A 16,608-nucleotide genomic window follows, 5' to 3' on the forward strand; every position below is an offset into this window, starting at 1 on the left:
AATTCATATTTAAATACGAAGTCAAAAACTGCAATATTTTTATTTGCGTATAAGCCGTGCGTATAAACGTAGTAATAGTTGTTTACATAAAAGTGAGCAAATAATACAAAAATTTCGTTTTTCTTGAATATATGACGTAGGGAAATGCTAATAACTCATGCTTTATACCTTGTTAGAAAGATAATTTTCTCTAGAAGCTTCGGTTTATTGAAAATGTTTAAAAAACAATATTTAAATAGGGAAATTTTTTAAGATATCGGTAGAAGTACCATTATTTACCCAATTTTACAACTTATATAATCTCCCAAAATATATATTGGGGATTTATTTCATAATAAAAAATGAAATAATAGCCCCAAAAATTAAATAACCCCCCCAAAAATCGTTGTTGTTGCTCTCTGTACTAATTTTTGGGGGGTTATTTCATTTTATTTTTGGAGGATTATTTCATGCCGCCATAATTACCATTACCTTGTAATTTGATTTTTACATTTACCATTATTGTAATGTGTAATTGAATTTTTTTCAGTTACAAGTAATTGTAATAGCAAAACATTAGATTACAATTACAAAAAAAGTTAATAGTAATATGGCAAAAACAATATAATGATTACTTTCGAAATACATATGTATTTATTATCAAAACATATATAAAATAACAAAAGTTATCAATTACTTATTTTTCAGTGCTCAGTAGAATGCCTACCTTTAAGGTAGGATCACACGATTGCCGCAATGCACCAATTATTGGTCTATTTTATAAGTCAATCGTGTGATTTCACAACTTATTGGCTCATATGTCAAACCACAACAATATTGTGCTTATTTGGCCCAATCAAATGCAACCCTGGTGCGGCAATCATGTGAAAGCTTGATAGGCAACATGCACCAATAAAAAAGTTAAAAATACACCAATATTTATTGTGTTCTAGTGCGGCAATCAAAGAAGACAATTAGCGCCAATATTAATTTTTGTAAATGAAATATTGTTTTTGTCAGCCACTCTCTGACCCACATACATCTTTTAACATTTCTTTATTAATTTTTTTATATGATAATTAAGGCCGACGCAATTTTCTTTTTTTATTTAACAAATATTTTTTTCAAAAATAGATTGTTTTTACATTTATGTAAACAAAACAAAATTTAAAATCTAGCACAACAGCTGTTTCTCTGAATTGCCGTAAACTAGAACAATCGTGTGACTGAAATGCGACAATTATTGCCACTAAATCGCTTTGCGCGGTTGAGAATAAAGAAAAAAACTAAAATAATAAGTGAAATATGTAATATAAAAAATTATTCTCTTCATCCGACCTCATCAACCTCACGCCTTGAAATATTTTTGTAAATGACTTCGTGATTGATGATAAAACACCATACACTATCAAAAAGTGACATCAAGCATGCTAAAAATCAAAATGTTTTTGATTTTCCATCAAGCGTTGTCGGTGTCACACATACCCAGTCGGACTTTGAGTTAACTTAAAACTAACTAATGGTCAATCAGAAATAAGTCACAGGTGACTAAAAAACTAGCTCATTTCCCTTGTAAATCCCTATTCAGTTTTTCCATGTAGTGTCATCACAGCGAGTCAGTACTCACTCACTATGCATAAGTTTCAGCTAACCACAAGCTAACTCATTATGAGTTAGCTTGTGGCACATAAAGTATGAGGGCACTATAAGTTAGCTATGAACTGACTAATTTATTTATTTTTTCTTATTTGCTTTTTACTCTCTTTAATGCTTGTTTATTTCTGCATCAGTTTTGAGTGAGTCAAAAGTTAGCTTAATACTTATCGAGATGAAGTCAGTTGTTATAATAAAATAGCTCATCTATGCACAATTTTGCAGTTATGTTGCTATTTAATCTCGCTACTCTCTTTAATGTTTGTTGATTTCTGCATCAGCTTTGAGGGAGTCAAAAGTTAGTTGAATACTTATCGAGAAGAAGTCAGATGTTTTAAAAAACAAATAGCTCATCTCTGCATCAATATTGAGTTACTTCAGAAGTTAGTTGTAAATGAGTTAGCAATAAGTCAACTTGATTTTGAGTCAGCTCATAAAAGTCCGACAGGGTACAAACACATTTTCACTAATACTACCATAGTGCTTGATGAATATTTTGATAGTGTATGGTGCGCTTAACGATGAGGACTGAATATTAATTTGACCTTCAGTTTCCCAACAATGCACAGTGGTTCCGCCCATAGGCCAAAAATAAATAAAACGATCACAAAATATTTAGACAAAATGCAAAAAAATTTTCTCTTAAATATCCCATCTTTTTAATGGCAAACCGGTTTTTGCTGGAAATCTAACGGGACTTTTTAAAAATAAAACATGTAAGAGTGCTATATTCGGCTATGCCGAATCTTATATACCCTTCACCCTTTTATAATTAGTATATAGGTATGTATGAACATTGCCCACTTTCAGCTTACAGCATCCTAAATTTATCAAGAACACAAAAAACAACAACAACGCCAAACGAAACAGAACACCAAAAGAAAAAACAAAATACGCAAGGCAATGAAACCAACACACATCCAAACATACGTTTAATTGTATAAAAAACAACAACAACGCCAAAAGAAACAAAACACAAAAGAAAAACAAAATACGCAAAGCATGCACATCCAAACATACGTTTTGTTGCTTTTTTGTCAAAGCATGCAATACATTGTGTTTTTTGATGAAATTTTCAGAGGTTGTCTCGGATTTTTGCTCATATCTCCGTTATTTATGGACGGATTTTGCTGATTTTAAATAGCAAAATAATTAAAAGCATGAGAAATATTCATTTGCAAAGCGCAGCTGAACGCTGGAAGAATAATTCAAAGCAAAAGTGCACTTCAAAACGGTCTTGCAATTGCTGTACAAAATTATACAAAATTAAATTATTTTCAATGGATAATAATTTAATTATTATCCATTATATGTTTTAATTATTATCCATTATATGTTTTTAATAATAAAAACATAGAACATAATAAAAACTAACTTGTGTTGTAATTTTTTTGAAATTAATGTTTTAGTTAACCTATTTGTTTGTTACTTTTTTGTAAAACTATATTATGTTTACTTAAAGTTTTAGTTGTGTTCCCCCAAAATTCCCCCATAGGTTTCTTTTTCATTGTATTAATCTGATTCTTAAGATAATAAGGGTACTCATTTAAACGCTTAAGTTTCCCATTTGTGCAAATGGGCAAATTTGCGCGACATGTTTCATGAACCCACCTTTTCAATTTTGTGCAAGTTTATACAGAAAATTTATATTTGTCAAATAAAAATACATAAATTTAACAAAAGCTTTAATAATTTTTTTTCAAATTGTATAAATTTTAATTTTAAAATGTTGAATGAAAGTTAAATCTTTGGAACAAACGGTGGTATACATAGTTTGGAGGATTTTGTTTATGTTCTATCTGTTGGTTAATGTTTTCATACACAATGTCATTTAATACAATCATTCTGTTCCAAAGTTACACAATTTTAACATGCACAAAATTTTTATATTTTATTTGATTTTTATTTCTTATAAATAAAAGTAAACAAAAGCAGCTGATTCATCAAATGCACAATAAATTCAAGTTTGCGAGTCTAAATTGTCGCGCAAACTTATCGGAGTTGTGCAAACGAATTTCCATACATTTTTTGACATTTCATTTGCGAGAGTGTAAAAATGCACAGATTGCACAGTTTGCGAGGCTTTTAAGCGTTTACATGAGGACCCTTAATAAAAGTGCTGAAGTTAGTTGCGGAAATTTGCGGATGGGCGTGTAATCTGTAATATACTAACCCGCCGTCTTATTTTTACATCGGTACATAAAAATCTGATCCATGGAGCTGAGGTAAGCAAGCATGTAGTAGTGTCAATAGGTGAATTATCGGAGGAAGCAGCTGAAGCGAAAAATAAGCATATAAAACCGTTTAGGTTGCAACATACCCGAAAAATATCGCGCAATGCTACAAATACAGAACTTTTGAATAGGCTGTTTTAAGCTCAGATCCATTTATTTCTGGAGGCCAAACTTACCAACAAAGAAAACAAGTAGTTTAAGTCAAGGATTTTTAAATTTGATTAATTTTGATATATATTAATGTCCTATTTTACCTTACTACCTTATATTACTTAGTAATACCTCATATTGCATTATATAACTTTGTATAATTTTTTAATTTAGTTTTTTTTTCAGTTTATAATACAAATGAATTAAAATGGAATACAAATTTACTAAAATTGTTAAAAACAAACGAATTTTCATACTGAAATACTTTATAACCCTTCAAAGATCAAAGGGCTACTGTGGCTACAGTTGTTAATATTTTTTCTTAAAAATTTGCAAACTTTAAGTTTGCTATGAGATGACAATTTTTTTTTTTTGGATATATTGATTTTTGACCGCTTGTCCATATAAGGGAAACCACTGTGCAATGATTGAAAATGTTGTATAAGTATAATTTGTAAAAAACGTTTTGCTATTTTTTCGTAATACAAATAAATAATTTCGCAATTTTAAGTTTATTATGGGAAACTGTATACAAAATAACTCCATAAAAGGACTTCGCTGATGGGAATTCATTATTGGGAAATTCCATTTTATTTCGACCCAGTGTGGATTTTTACCAACTACGAATTTGTTGAAATTCAAAGTAAACATTCTTCTCATTTCATTTCTTATAAACTTCAAACTCCAACTTAATATAGTATATGATTCATTTTGTATAGTCCTCTAAATTTGAAAGTCTCAGATATTTTGTGTAAAATGAACAATGTTTAAGATCGAATAACTGTTGAACGCGATATTCAATTTTAACAAAGAAAACAAGTAAGAAAGTATGGTCGGTCAAGCCCGACCATATAATACCCTACACCAAGTAAATGAGTAAAAATATTTTTCTTTTAAAATATCAATAATTTATATTTTTGAGTGATTTTTGGAAGTGGGCCTTATATGGGAGCTATGACCAATTATGGACCGATCACCATAAAATTAGGTCGTGTGATTTATGTCTATATTAAAGTTAACTATGTTGAATTTTGTGTGTATACCAAAATTTTTAAGCGATTTATGCACTTTAAAGTGATTTTCGGAAGCGGGTCTATATGGGAGCTATGACTAATTATGGACCGATCGTAGCAAAATTTGGTGACATGAATTTTGTATATATAAAACTTATTTGGAGCGAAATTTGTGTAGATACATAGATAAATTAAACATTTATGACCGATAAAGTCCAATTTCGAGGGGACATTTGTATGGGAGCTAGGTGAAATAATGGACCGATTTCAGCCAGTTTCAATAGGCTTCGTCCTTGGGCCGAAAAAGTAATATGTACCAAATTTGATCGAAATATCTTCGAAATTGCGACCTGTACTCTGCGCACAAGGTTTACATGGACAGCCAGCCAGCCAGCCAGCCAGCCAACCAGACGGACGGACGGACGGACGGACGGACGGACATCGTTTAATCGACTCAGAAAGAGATTCTAAGTCGATCGGTATACTTTAAGGTGGGTGTTAGACTAATATTTTTGGGCGTTACAAACATCTGCACAAACGCATAATACCCTCCCCACTATGGTGGTGTAGGGTATAAATATATTTTTTTGACATTACATTTTTGGGGGTTGATATTGAAAATTAATAAAAAATTCAAATAAAATAAATTTTTGCAGAAATTATGGAATAAAAAGCAGAAAAATATATTTATAAAATCTTTCCATGTCAAATATAAAGTAATAATTTGAGAATTGTTTGAATTTGTAAATTTAATTGTAGTCATGCATACATATTGTTACGAAATTGTACTTGAATTCAAATATAACGATTTTAAGGGCTGATTTAAAAGTAGCATAATGCTTTCAAATAACAGTGCTGTAATAGCAAACTGTAACATATCTGTGGGCATTATTAAATAAAAGCTTTCAGTTGACCATTGATCGTAAGTTGTCAACGCTGTATTCGAATTCGAATATTCAGCAAAAGAACATTATAGAAATAGAGCTTTCTAGATGGTAATGCAGTGTTATAAATAGTGGCAGAGGTTGCAGTCGTGAGTGAGTTTATCAGAGACGCTTTTCGAATAAACATCAACTGAGTGCCTTAAAGTGTGTTGTGTTTTTCAAGTAAATTCGTGTACATTATAAATTGTGTCTGTATTTCTGAGAATTTATAAACGTGTATAAAAAACATTTAGTGGCTATTTAATTCTGTGGTTGTTGTACATTTTGAATAAATAAAGAGTTGTTACAATTTTTAAACTACTAAACGGCTTTTATTTGCAATCAAAAGTATCCGGTTTATTTAACAATATAAACAAAATGTTACCAATACAGTCTTTGAGTTAAGTTTGTTTGACAGCGTTTCACATCTTGTTATTCTTGAAATGCAAAAAAAGTGGAAATAAATCTGTAACTTCTAAACCGATAATCGATTTTAATAAAATTTCCTAAGACTGTGGACATTAAACACCAATCTGGGGCCTCAAGGACCCAAAGTGGGGTACCTCTGGTATATGAAAAATTAAAAATGATGCCAAATGTTTGTTCTCCATCCGAGAAGAGAGCTACACTAAATATTGCTATAACTATATTTTATCTCTTAGAGATTACGAGATATTCACATTTGAAAAGGTTGGTTGGTGAAAACCTCCCGATTTTGTTTTTCAAATTTATTACAACAAAAAAATTATTTCAAAATCGATAACACTATGCAACAAATGAAGACTTTTGGAAAAATACAAAATAATGACAGTATAGGATCGACCCTACTACCAATGGGTAGTAAAACCCTATACTCAGTTTGTCCATTTTGGTGACCGATTTTTTTTTATGGGCCCCCAAAGTTTCTGAAAATCAGTGGGGCCTCTCAAAAAGGTGTCATCAGTTCTTGGTTAACAGCCAATTCAGACTTTGTGTTACGGCTTAACTTTATATGGCAATAATATAGCTAAGAGTCCGTCAAATAAATTTTGTTAAAATTTTTTTCCACTTTTGTTGAAAAAATATAGGAAGATATTTTTTTTTACTTTTTTTAGAATAACTTCCAGGGACTCCTAATTTTTCACTAACAATATTTAGCAAAGTTGTAGCTACGGTGAATCTGAATAACTCTTGTGAACATATCAATGCAATCTAAACACATCTAGGCACTCTAAATAGCTGTCAAAAATCACTTTGTAGCTTAACAATTTTAGTTTTTTACTATTTTTTTACTCTAAAACAAAAATTTTGTGTTAAAAATGTGTGTTCGAGTGTATACTTCTCTATTGTGCTGGAATAACGAAGAATGGGAAAATCATTATCGGTATGATCCGGGCGCATCACTTTATCCAATCTTGATCACCCAAGACCGGCTTGATGCAAGATATGAAAAAACTTTAAAATTTTTTAAAGTGGATAAGTTTTGTGGAGCTTCTGATGAGTAAATATAAGCTTTTTATATAAGTTTTTGATATCGGTGGAAACCTTATGACTTGAAGATAGACATTTTAGTGAAATGAATTAATTTTGTGTTTTTTCGGACGTCATTTACCTTAAAAACTAACAATATTTTAAAATGGTGATTTTCCATCATGAAAAATAAAAACTTTGAATTAATGTAAAATTTGAACAGTTACAGACATCACAATAAAATTTGGAAATAATATAGATCTAAATGTTCTTAAGTCAATGGCATCACTAATGTTGCCATCCTTTGTTTTCAAAAACCGAAATTCATAAAACGGGGAAAATGTGTTCCAAAAACTGAGTTTTTTTTAGGAAATAGCGCACTTTGAAGTTATTTACAGTAAGATAGTAAAAACGTTTTGTATGTATATAAGCAATATACATATGGCTATACAAATATGACGAGTTTTTGAGGATCGGTGCTTTGCGTTTTTAGAATTTTTTTTTTGGATAGGGATGGGGGGTACAATGTTATTAAGTTCTCTTTCCAGATCATAAAAAAATGTATATAGTCCCGAAGAAAATAAGTTTTTTTATAAAATAAAAAATATGGGGACTTTTTTGGGAAAAAACTTAAAAAACACACGCATACAAAGTTGAAATATATAAAAAGATGCTTCAACTTTGGATGCGTGTAACTTTTTATAGGGACGAAATAATTGTTATCAGGTTTGTTTTATTTTCTTTAGAATTTTATCGCAAATATACGTCATATATAAAAAAACTAATTTCGACCTTTCGTAGTCCCATCATATATAAAATACGATAAAAAGATCGAGCAAAATTTAAAAAAAAAATTAAACCTAAATATCTCTTAAACTAAAAGAGATAACCTACAGATAAAAGCACATTTTTTGTAGACCTTCTCAAGGTCTATCTATATATTAAATTTCAGCTCATTCGGATCATAAATGGCTTTTTGGCGATTTTTTTTTTAAATGTGTGACATTGAGGATCCACCCACTGATCCCCATTCCGAACACCTCAGCCGAGTAAATAATACAGCACAACATAGAAGTGTGGACTTGATCATACTATTTTAACAAAAAATCTTTGTTTTGGCGTCCAAAAATAGTAAAAACGAAAATTGTTAAGGTACAAATTGATTTTTATGTGCTATTTAGAGAGACTAAACACGTTCAGAATGCATTGATATGTTCTCAAGAGTTGTTCAACTTTACCGTAGCTACAACTTTGCTAAATATTGTTAGTGAAAAATTAGGAGATTCTGGAAGTTATTCTAAAAAAAGTAAAAAAAATAATTTTTCTTCCTATATTTTTTCAACAAAAGTGCACGAAAAAGCTATTTTTGGAAAAAAAAAATTTAACAAAATTTATTTGGCGGACTTTTAGCTATATTATTGCAATATAAAGTTAAGCCGTATCACAAAGTCTGAATTAGCTGTTAACCAAAAACTGATGACACCTTTTTTAGAAGCCCCACTGATTTTCAGAAACTTCGGGAGACCATAAAAAAAATCGGTCACCAAAATGGACAAACTGAGTATAGGGTTTTACTACACTTTGGTAGTAGAGTCGAACCAATACAGTCATGATCGTGTGTTTTTTTCACTGTTGCACTGTGTAATAAGTCAAAAGTTATTTTTATACCCTTCAGCTTCGTGAGAAGGGTATATTTAAGTTTGTCATTCCGTTTGTAATTTCTACATTTTTCATTTCCGACCCTATAAAGTATATATATTCTGGATCCTTATAGATAGCGGAGTCGATTAAGCCATGTCCGTCTGTCTGTCTGTCTCTCTGTCTGTCCGTCTGTTGAAATCAATTTTCTGAAGGCCCCAGATATCTCCGGGATCCAAATCTTCAACAATTCTGTCAGACATACTTTCGAGAATTTTGCTATTTAAAATCAGCAAAATCCGTCCATAAATAACGGAGATATGAGCTAAAATCCGAGACAACCTCTGAAAATTTCATCAAAAAACGTATGGTTGGATGTGCAAGCATTGCATATTTTGTTTTTTTTTTGTGTTTTGTTTCTTTTGGCGTTGTTTTTTATACAACTAAACTTTTGTTTGGTTGTGTGTTGGTTTTTTTGACAAAAAAACAACAAAACGTATGTTTGGATGTGCAAACTTTGCGTATTTTGTTTTTTTTTTGTGTTTTGTTTCTTTTGGCGTTGTTGTTGTTTTATATACAACTAAACGTTTGTTTGGTTGTGTGTTGGTTTTTTTGACAAAAAATCAACAAATCGTATGTTTGAATGTGCATGCTTTGCGTATTTTGTTTTTCTTTTGTGTTTTGTTTCTTTTGGCGTTGTTGTTGTTTTTTATACAATTAAACGTATGTTTGGATGTGTGTTGATTTCATTGCCTTGCGTATTTTGTTTTTGTTTTTCTTTTGGTGTTCTGTTTCGTTTGGCGTTGTTTTTTGTGTTCTTGATAAATTTAGGATGCTGTAAGCTGAAAGTGGGCAATGTTCATACATACCTATATACTAATTATAAAAAATAATAATGTATCCACAACAAAGGTGAAGGGTAAATAAGATTCGGCATAGCCGAATATAGCACTCTTGTTTTATTATATTTTTTTTAATTGTTTCTAAAATTAAACATAAAATTGTAAAACACAAAATCTTAAAAATTAAAAAAAATCTAAAATATATTGTTTAGTTTCTTGATCCTGGGTAAAGCTTATTGTGGTATTATTATGAGTGTATGCACACTAGAGTGCTCCAAAAAAATAAAATTGCGAATTTTGACCGTCCCCCCCTCTAGAATTGTTCTATGTATTGTAGAAACACATTGTGTAAAATATTAGGATGATAGGATAACGTTAACTGGTGGCGCAACGACGCTGAAGTTTTGAGGTGCATTTACAAGGGGAAAATATGCATTTTTTTCAGTTTTTGTAAAAATTTTGCCATTAAATAATGACTTTTACAATTTAATTTAAAAGAATCGAAACGTGTACTTAATTGTGGTTATAATAAGATATAAAAGACAAAAATTGGTGAAAAAATGTTAAAGTTATTAAAAAATCGCCAGGCCATTAACGTGTCTCAGGCCACTAGAACAAGAAATTTATGAACAAAATTAACATATTTTGAGAAATATTAAAATAAAAGCTTATTTTTACTTAAAATATATCCATATTTACTGCCGTTAAAAAAATAAATTTTTTTAACGGCAGTTTAAAAACTCCAATTTCAAATTTTTAAAAATTGTGTTAAACAAATTTCAGAATTTTTTGATCATCACATGGGGATTTATTGACAACATAATAGGAAATAAAAATGTGAAAAAAGTATGTCAATACCTCCTATAGTTTTTCCGTACCTGCGATATAAATTTTACGATGTTCGAGAAAAACTAATTTTTTGGCCATATTTTGGAGAATGACCAGAATTTTCTTACTGTAATGATTTTTAAGTAAAAGCTATTCAGAATAATATAGTCCAGGTAATTTTAAATATAGTCAGAAAGTTTTACTAAAATCGGAAAACGTTAACCCTTAAATCGTGAAGGTCAAAGGTCAATTTTTTCAATATTTGAAATTTCTCATGGAAAGATAGCGAAATATTATTCCCCAAAATATGGCCAAAAAATTAGTTTTTCTCGAAAATCGCAAAATTTATATCGCAGATACGGAAAAACTATAGGAGGTATTGACATACTTTTTTCAGTTGATGAAAAAAATTCAAGTATTTGTCTTAAATAGCTGGCGACCACTGTATGGGCAATTCCATATCATCGTACGTCTATAGAGTGGAATAGATTTTGCAAAAATAAGAGCATCTGAAAAATATTTTTTTCTTTATGTTCTATTCAGAGGGTACTATACAAAGAATAACAAGTAGTCCAACTCTTTGACAACAGTACCTAACTCTATACATGTGTTAGTAAAAAAGTACCTAACTCTAAACATGTGTGAGTAACAAAATTACACATGTGTTGGTAACTTTTAAATTTTCTACAGGCAACAGAGTTTTATAAATATGTTCTAAATTTGAATTTGTATGAATTTTTAATACCAACCTGCCCTATAGTTAAAATTCTACAATAACAAAAAATTACATGTCAGAATTTCCAAAAATATTTTTTTCTTGATTTGTGCAAAATAGAAACTTTTTAACAATGAAAGTGTGCTAAAAGTGTTTAAAAAAAATATAAAATTATATGTGTTAAAGTAATAATGTGTAATAGAACGTTGTTTTATCAAAAATTAAAAGTTAAAATTTCAAGACATTTCATTTGTTTACATTTCTCTGAGCTCACACCGTACCCGTATATGTGGGAGAGTAATTTGAAAAAATTGAGAGTTGGACTACTTGGTATACTTTGGTACCATGATATAAAAAATTACAAGGTAGTTTCATTCATGGTAGAACCAACCAGGTACAATTATTAGGGAGAGTTTTCAATATTTACCCCTACAACGTCAAATAACGCATCTACTCTCATCACTATTTACATTATTTTGTTTTCGCAATGTTTTGCACGTTATATTAAAACTAAAACATATTTATTTGGAAAAAATTTAATTTGAATTGAATATTTCACGAAAAAAAGTAAATACACAAAAATTTGTTTAATTAATTTATTTTTGTCTTAGACATTTCGTTTTGTTTTTTTCTAATATTCTTTTGTTTGACGTTATAGGGAATGTATAATTGAGAACGTACTTTTTAATAATTGTACCTTGCTTGTTCTGTCATGGTTTCATTTATATTTTTTTGACAAGAAAGGGGATTTGTGAAGTTTATTTTATTTGTAAATATTCAGTGAAGCGTTGCCACATTTAAAAAAAGGTTACAATACTCTGAGAAATTTTAAATAAAATATGTGTAGTATATAACAGTTCACAATACTGCAATTTATATTAAAAATAAATAAAAAACGGATTAATCTAAGACGTAAGCTGCCCGAAGATAGTGATACCTTTTTCAATTAGATTTTTTTAAATTTATCAGAGGAATTCTAACGTTGCCAAAATTGTTGCATCAAAAGGATTTTGTGGTTGACTTTCTTTTATAAAACTAGCCTGTGCTACAAACGTGTTACTGTAGTCTTTACTGAATCTACTTTATTTGTTGACTTTTATCCCTATTTTCAACGTGTCCAGGATAGAGTAATATGTTTGCTCAATAGTCACGATGGAGTGGACTTTTAGTGTGTTTCGCTTATCTATTTATGGTTCTGAAGCCCTATTTGACACGCAATATAGGCTTTGTCTTCAATTGTATACCACCATTGCTGGACGAGAGACGCTATGAAGAACGTGTTACCAATTATGCCGTTTTTTATTTATTGCTCGGGATGTTCGTGATTATGGCAAGTTCCTGTAGTGTATATTGAAAACTATAGAGCGTGAACAAGCTGATAGTGTGCAGGGCTGTGGGAGTTTATTGAGATAAAGCGCGGCGTAAAGGGACAATTCCATTGCATTGCCGGAGACTTTGCAGTTTATTTTAGAATCTTTGGTGGCGGATAAGAAGTTAAAACCACAACAGAGCCAGCTGTTGAATGATATAGTAGAATATCGTCAAATATTCCACTGTATCATTCATCATACCAAATATCTGACAGTTGTCCCAATGAAATTGTCTCTCAAATCTTATTAAGAGATTACACAAACGGTTGTACATTCGTAAAATTGTTCTCTTATTCGTGGAGGTGCAAGAGGTTTGTGCCGGCAAACAGCTTTGTGATTTAGTTGCAGATATAACCACAATCAATCATAAACTAAATCCTCATGCTAACGATACTCAGGAATTGAAAACTTGGATAAACGCACAATAATATTTTGAATAAAATATTATTTGGTACTATATTTTAAAATAATAAAAAGTTCTTTCGAAACATTGTTGTCCAAAATATTGATCGAAATAAGGGTATATCGTACGTGACATAAAACGGAAGTCATTTTGAGGTACAGCGGTGGCCACCAATTTAAGACAAATACTTGAATTTTTTTGATCAACTGAATTTTAAGTGCGATAGAGCCAAAATAAAAGGACCTCTAAGGGTATGAAATTTATTACTAATGTTTCTAGTTTCTCAAAAATGTTTGAAAAAATCGGTAAAACATATATGAACAAAGATATGTGGAAATACGTTGACCCACTTCAGCAAACATCCGCTGTTAATAACATGATATGACCGAAACTAATGGAACTAAAAATACGAAATTTGGTCCGAATATTTTATAATAATAAAAATATACTGATATAAATGTGAGAAAATATGTTTATTTAAAAATTTTTTTTTTTCAAGTTGTAGAAAAATCTTATGTGTTGGTGGTGAATATGTATGAATTGACACAGTCGAATAAAACACACTTGTGTGTTAAAACAGTCCTCATGCATACATATTTGTGGAAGTATTTGAAAAAATAATTGACAATTATATGGAATTTAGCAAACAATTTTTGTCTTAGTTTCCTGGCCACCACTGTACATGTACATATTCTTTTAATTTCTTACACTAAACAAAATAATATGTATAATATGATATGGCAGTCAGTATGGCATAAGAGTAGACGTGTTTTTTGTTACGGTCCGTGGAAAGTTAATAATAGTGGTCAAAAACACACTTTAAAATTTTTTTTTTTAATAAAGAGTTTAAATAAACCATAAAAGAACATATTTAATAAATAAACATGTAAATAATTTTTAAATAAAAGAAATAAAAATAAATAAAAATGTGCAGTAAAGACAGTGACTATTGAACAATCATCTTTTAGAACTATTTCTTTTTCGTTTCATAAAATAATATGCAGTTTAAATTCTCTTATACAACTTTCGTTAAATGTGAACATTAAAACTGGTTTTGGTTTCTTTTGATTTATCTCTGTCAAAAATAACAAATTACAAACAATAACAAAAGAGAAAGAATTAAAAATAATTTACTTATTGGAATATAGATAGATATACATTTGTATATAAACATAAACATATACAAATTTTTTGATTGCAAAATATAAATTCCGTTAATTAAAAGAAGTTAAAAAATCATAAACTAAATAACATTCAGAGAAGAGAAGACATTAAAACAAATTTAAAAATTAAAACATTTTATTAAAAACGGTTCTCAATGGCTCCTCAAACCCATCAATGTTCTTATTGTAAGCAAAAGCAAGTAAATGCTAAATTTATTATATGTGGACAATGTAATAATTACTTTCATACAAACTGTGCGCAACAACAAAACCCAAATTTAACAGATGCAGCTATTGATGGAATTTTAAAAAGTAAAGGAAATATGTTTTTTAAGTGTTCATCTTGTAAAGATGCTTCCAGCAACATCTCTAAAGATAATGAAATTGCAAAGAAATTAGATGAGTTAGAAACGAGTATAAAACATCTGTCTAAAATAGTTGCTGAAGATATAATGACTAATCTAAAAGACATTAAAGTAGAATTCGCCTTGAAAATAAAAGCTACGGAGGAATTTGTGACTTCAAAAATTGAGCACTTGGAAGAAGAAAACTTGAATCTATACAAACAAATTAACCATCTTCTGTACAGAGCGGATATCTTAATAAGTGGCCTTCCTACCACTTTGTCTATTGAGGAGTTACACAATGCTGTTTTTAAAATAGGCCAAATTTTGGATGTTCAAATAAGCCACGTTGATATTAATTCCTGTACATTCATTAAACAAAAAAAGGCTGTAAAAATAAAATTCAACAGCGTATATAAAAGGGACCAAATCATGAAAAAGTATTTTAGTGCTCGTGTTCAAAATTAAAACCAAGAGATGACGTTATCCAGCCCGCAGTCGATTATTTGATGAATTATTGTTTTTTCTGCATTATTATATTTATTTTCCTTATTTTTTTTTATATTTTTTTTTTGCTTATACTTTTTTTTTCCTTCTTTCTTTTTGCATGCTACATATTATTTACTAAACGTATGGATTACCATTGCTTTTGTTTGTGAAGTTTATTAAAATGCATTTCCTTAAATTATTTAAATAAAATTGCAAAGGTAGTCTAAGATACTAAAATTGTTCTGTATCTCTCGATAAATTTTGAAGTATATTATTTAATAACCGAAATGTAACTTTTTATGGATTGTTAATAAACCAATATGAATTACCTATATTTAATAAAAGATAGGTTTTTTTGTGTAATTTTTAAAACAAATAATTTTAAGTTATTTAAGTATAAATTTTATGTCTTAACACAAAAATGATTCGTGCCTTTTTCTGTTCTAAATGAACGATAACATTGGTGATATTGTTAGCAATGAAACTTTATCAAATTTGAACCTCAATTCGAATAATCTTAATATTATTCATTTTCCAGCAAAATAGATGAATTAAAAAGTATTTTCGAGGGTGGTCAGTATGACATAATTTCGGTGTCGGAGACATGGCTAAAGCCATATGTTTTGGACAATGCAGTTGCGATAAGTGGGTATTATCTTTATAGAAATGATAGACTCATACATAATGGCGGAGGGGTGTGCATTTATGTCAAAATCTGTATTAAGTCAAAGTTGGTATTAACTTTAAATAAAGAAGGAGATTGTGAGGGAATGTTTATTGAAATTTTATTCGATTTATCTTCAAGATACCTTCATGTAATATTTATGGGAGATTTTAATATAAATCTTTATGACTCTAATAACATCATGCGGCTTTTTAGTTCTTCTTCCAATCTTTGTTTGGTACATAATAGTGTTCCAACACACTACAGTACACGATATGATACTTGCTCCTTAATTGATTATGTGTGTGCTAAGGGGCAAATAGATTATGTGTGTGCTAAGGGGCAGTTTCAAATACCAGCAATAAATTCGTACCATGCTGCTATTTACATTTCTTACGATATACATTTTTCAAAGGAACCTGATTTTATTAGGATACGGGATTATCGAAACTTTAATATCTCCCAATGTTTTGAAGGTATAGATAGGGAGGATTTTAGTCCAATTTATAATACTAATGACACAAATTTCCAGGCAAATTTTTTTTGTCAGAAAATATTAACTTTGTTTGACCAGTATGTACCTTTTAGAACCATTAGACAAAGGAAAGAGGCCAATTGGATGGAATGTAGGGACATTAAAAAGGCAAGGGAGAGAAGAGATTTATCATTTAGGTCTTATATGGAGGCAAAGAGTGAGGATACGTGGAAGACTTTTTGCAAATATAGAAATAAACTGAAATCTACAATAAGA

The sequence above is a fragment of the Calliphora vicina genome, chromosome 5, assembly GCF_958450345.1.
Source record: "Calliphora vicina chromosome 5, idCalVici1.1, whole genome shotgun sequence".
In the NCBI taxonomy this organism is placed as follows: Eukaryota; Metazoa; Arthropoda; class Insecta; order Diptera; family Calliphoridae; genus Calliphora; species Calliphora vicina.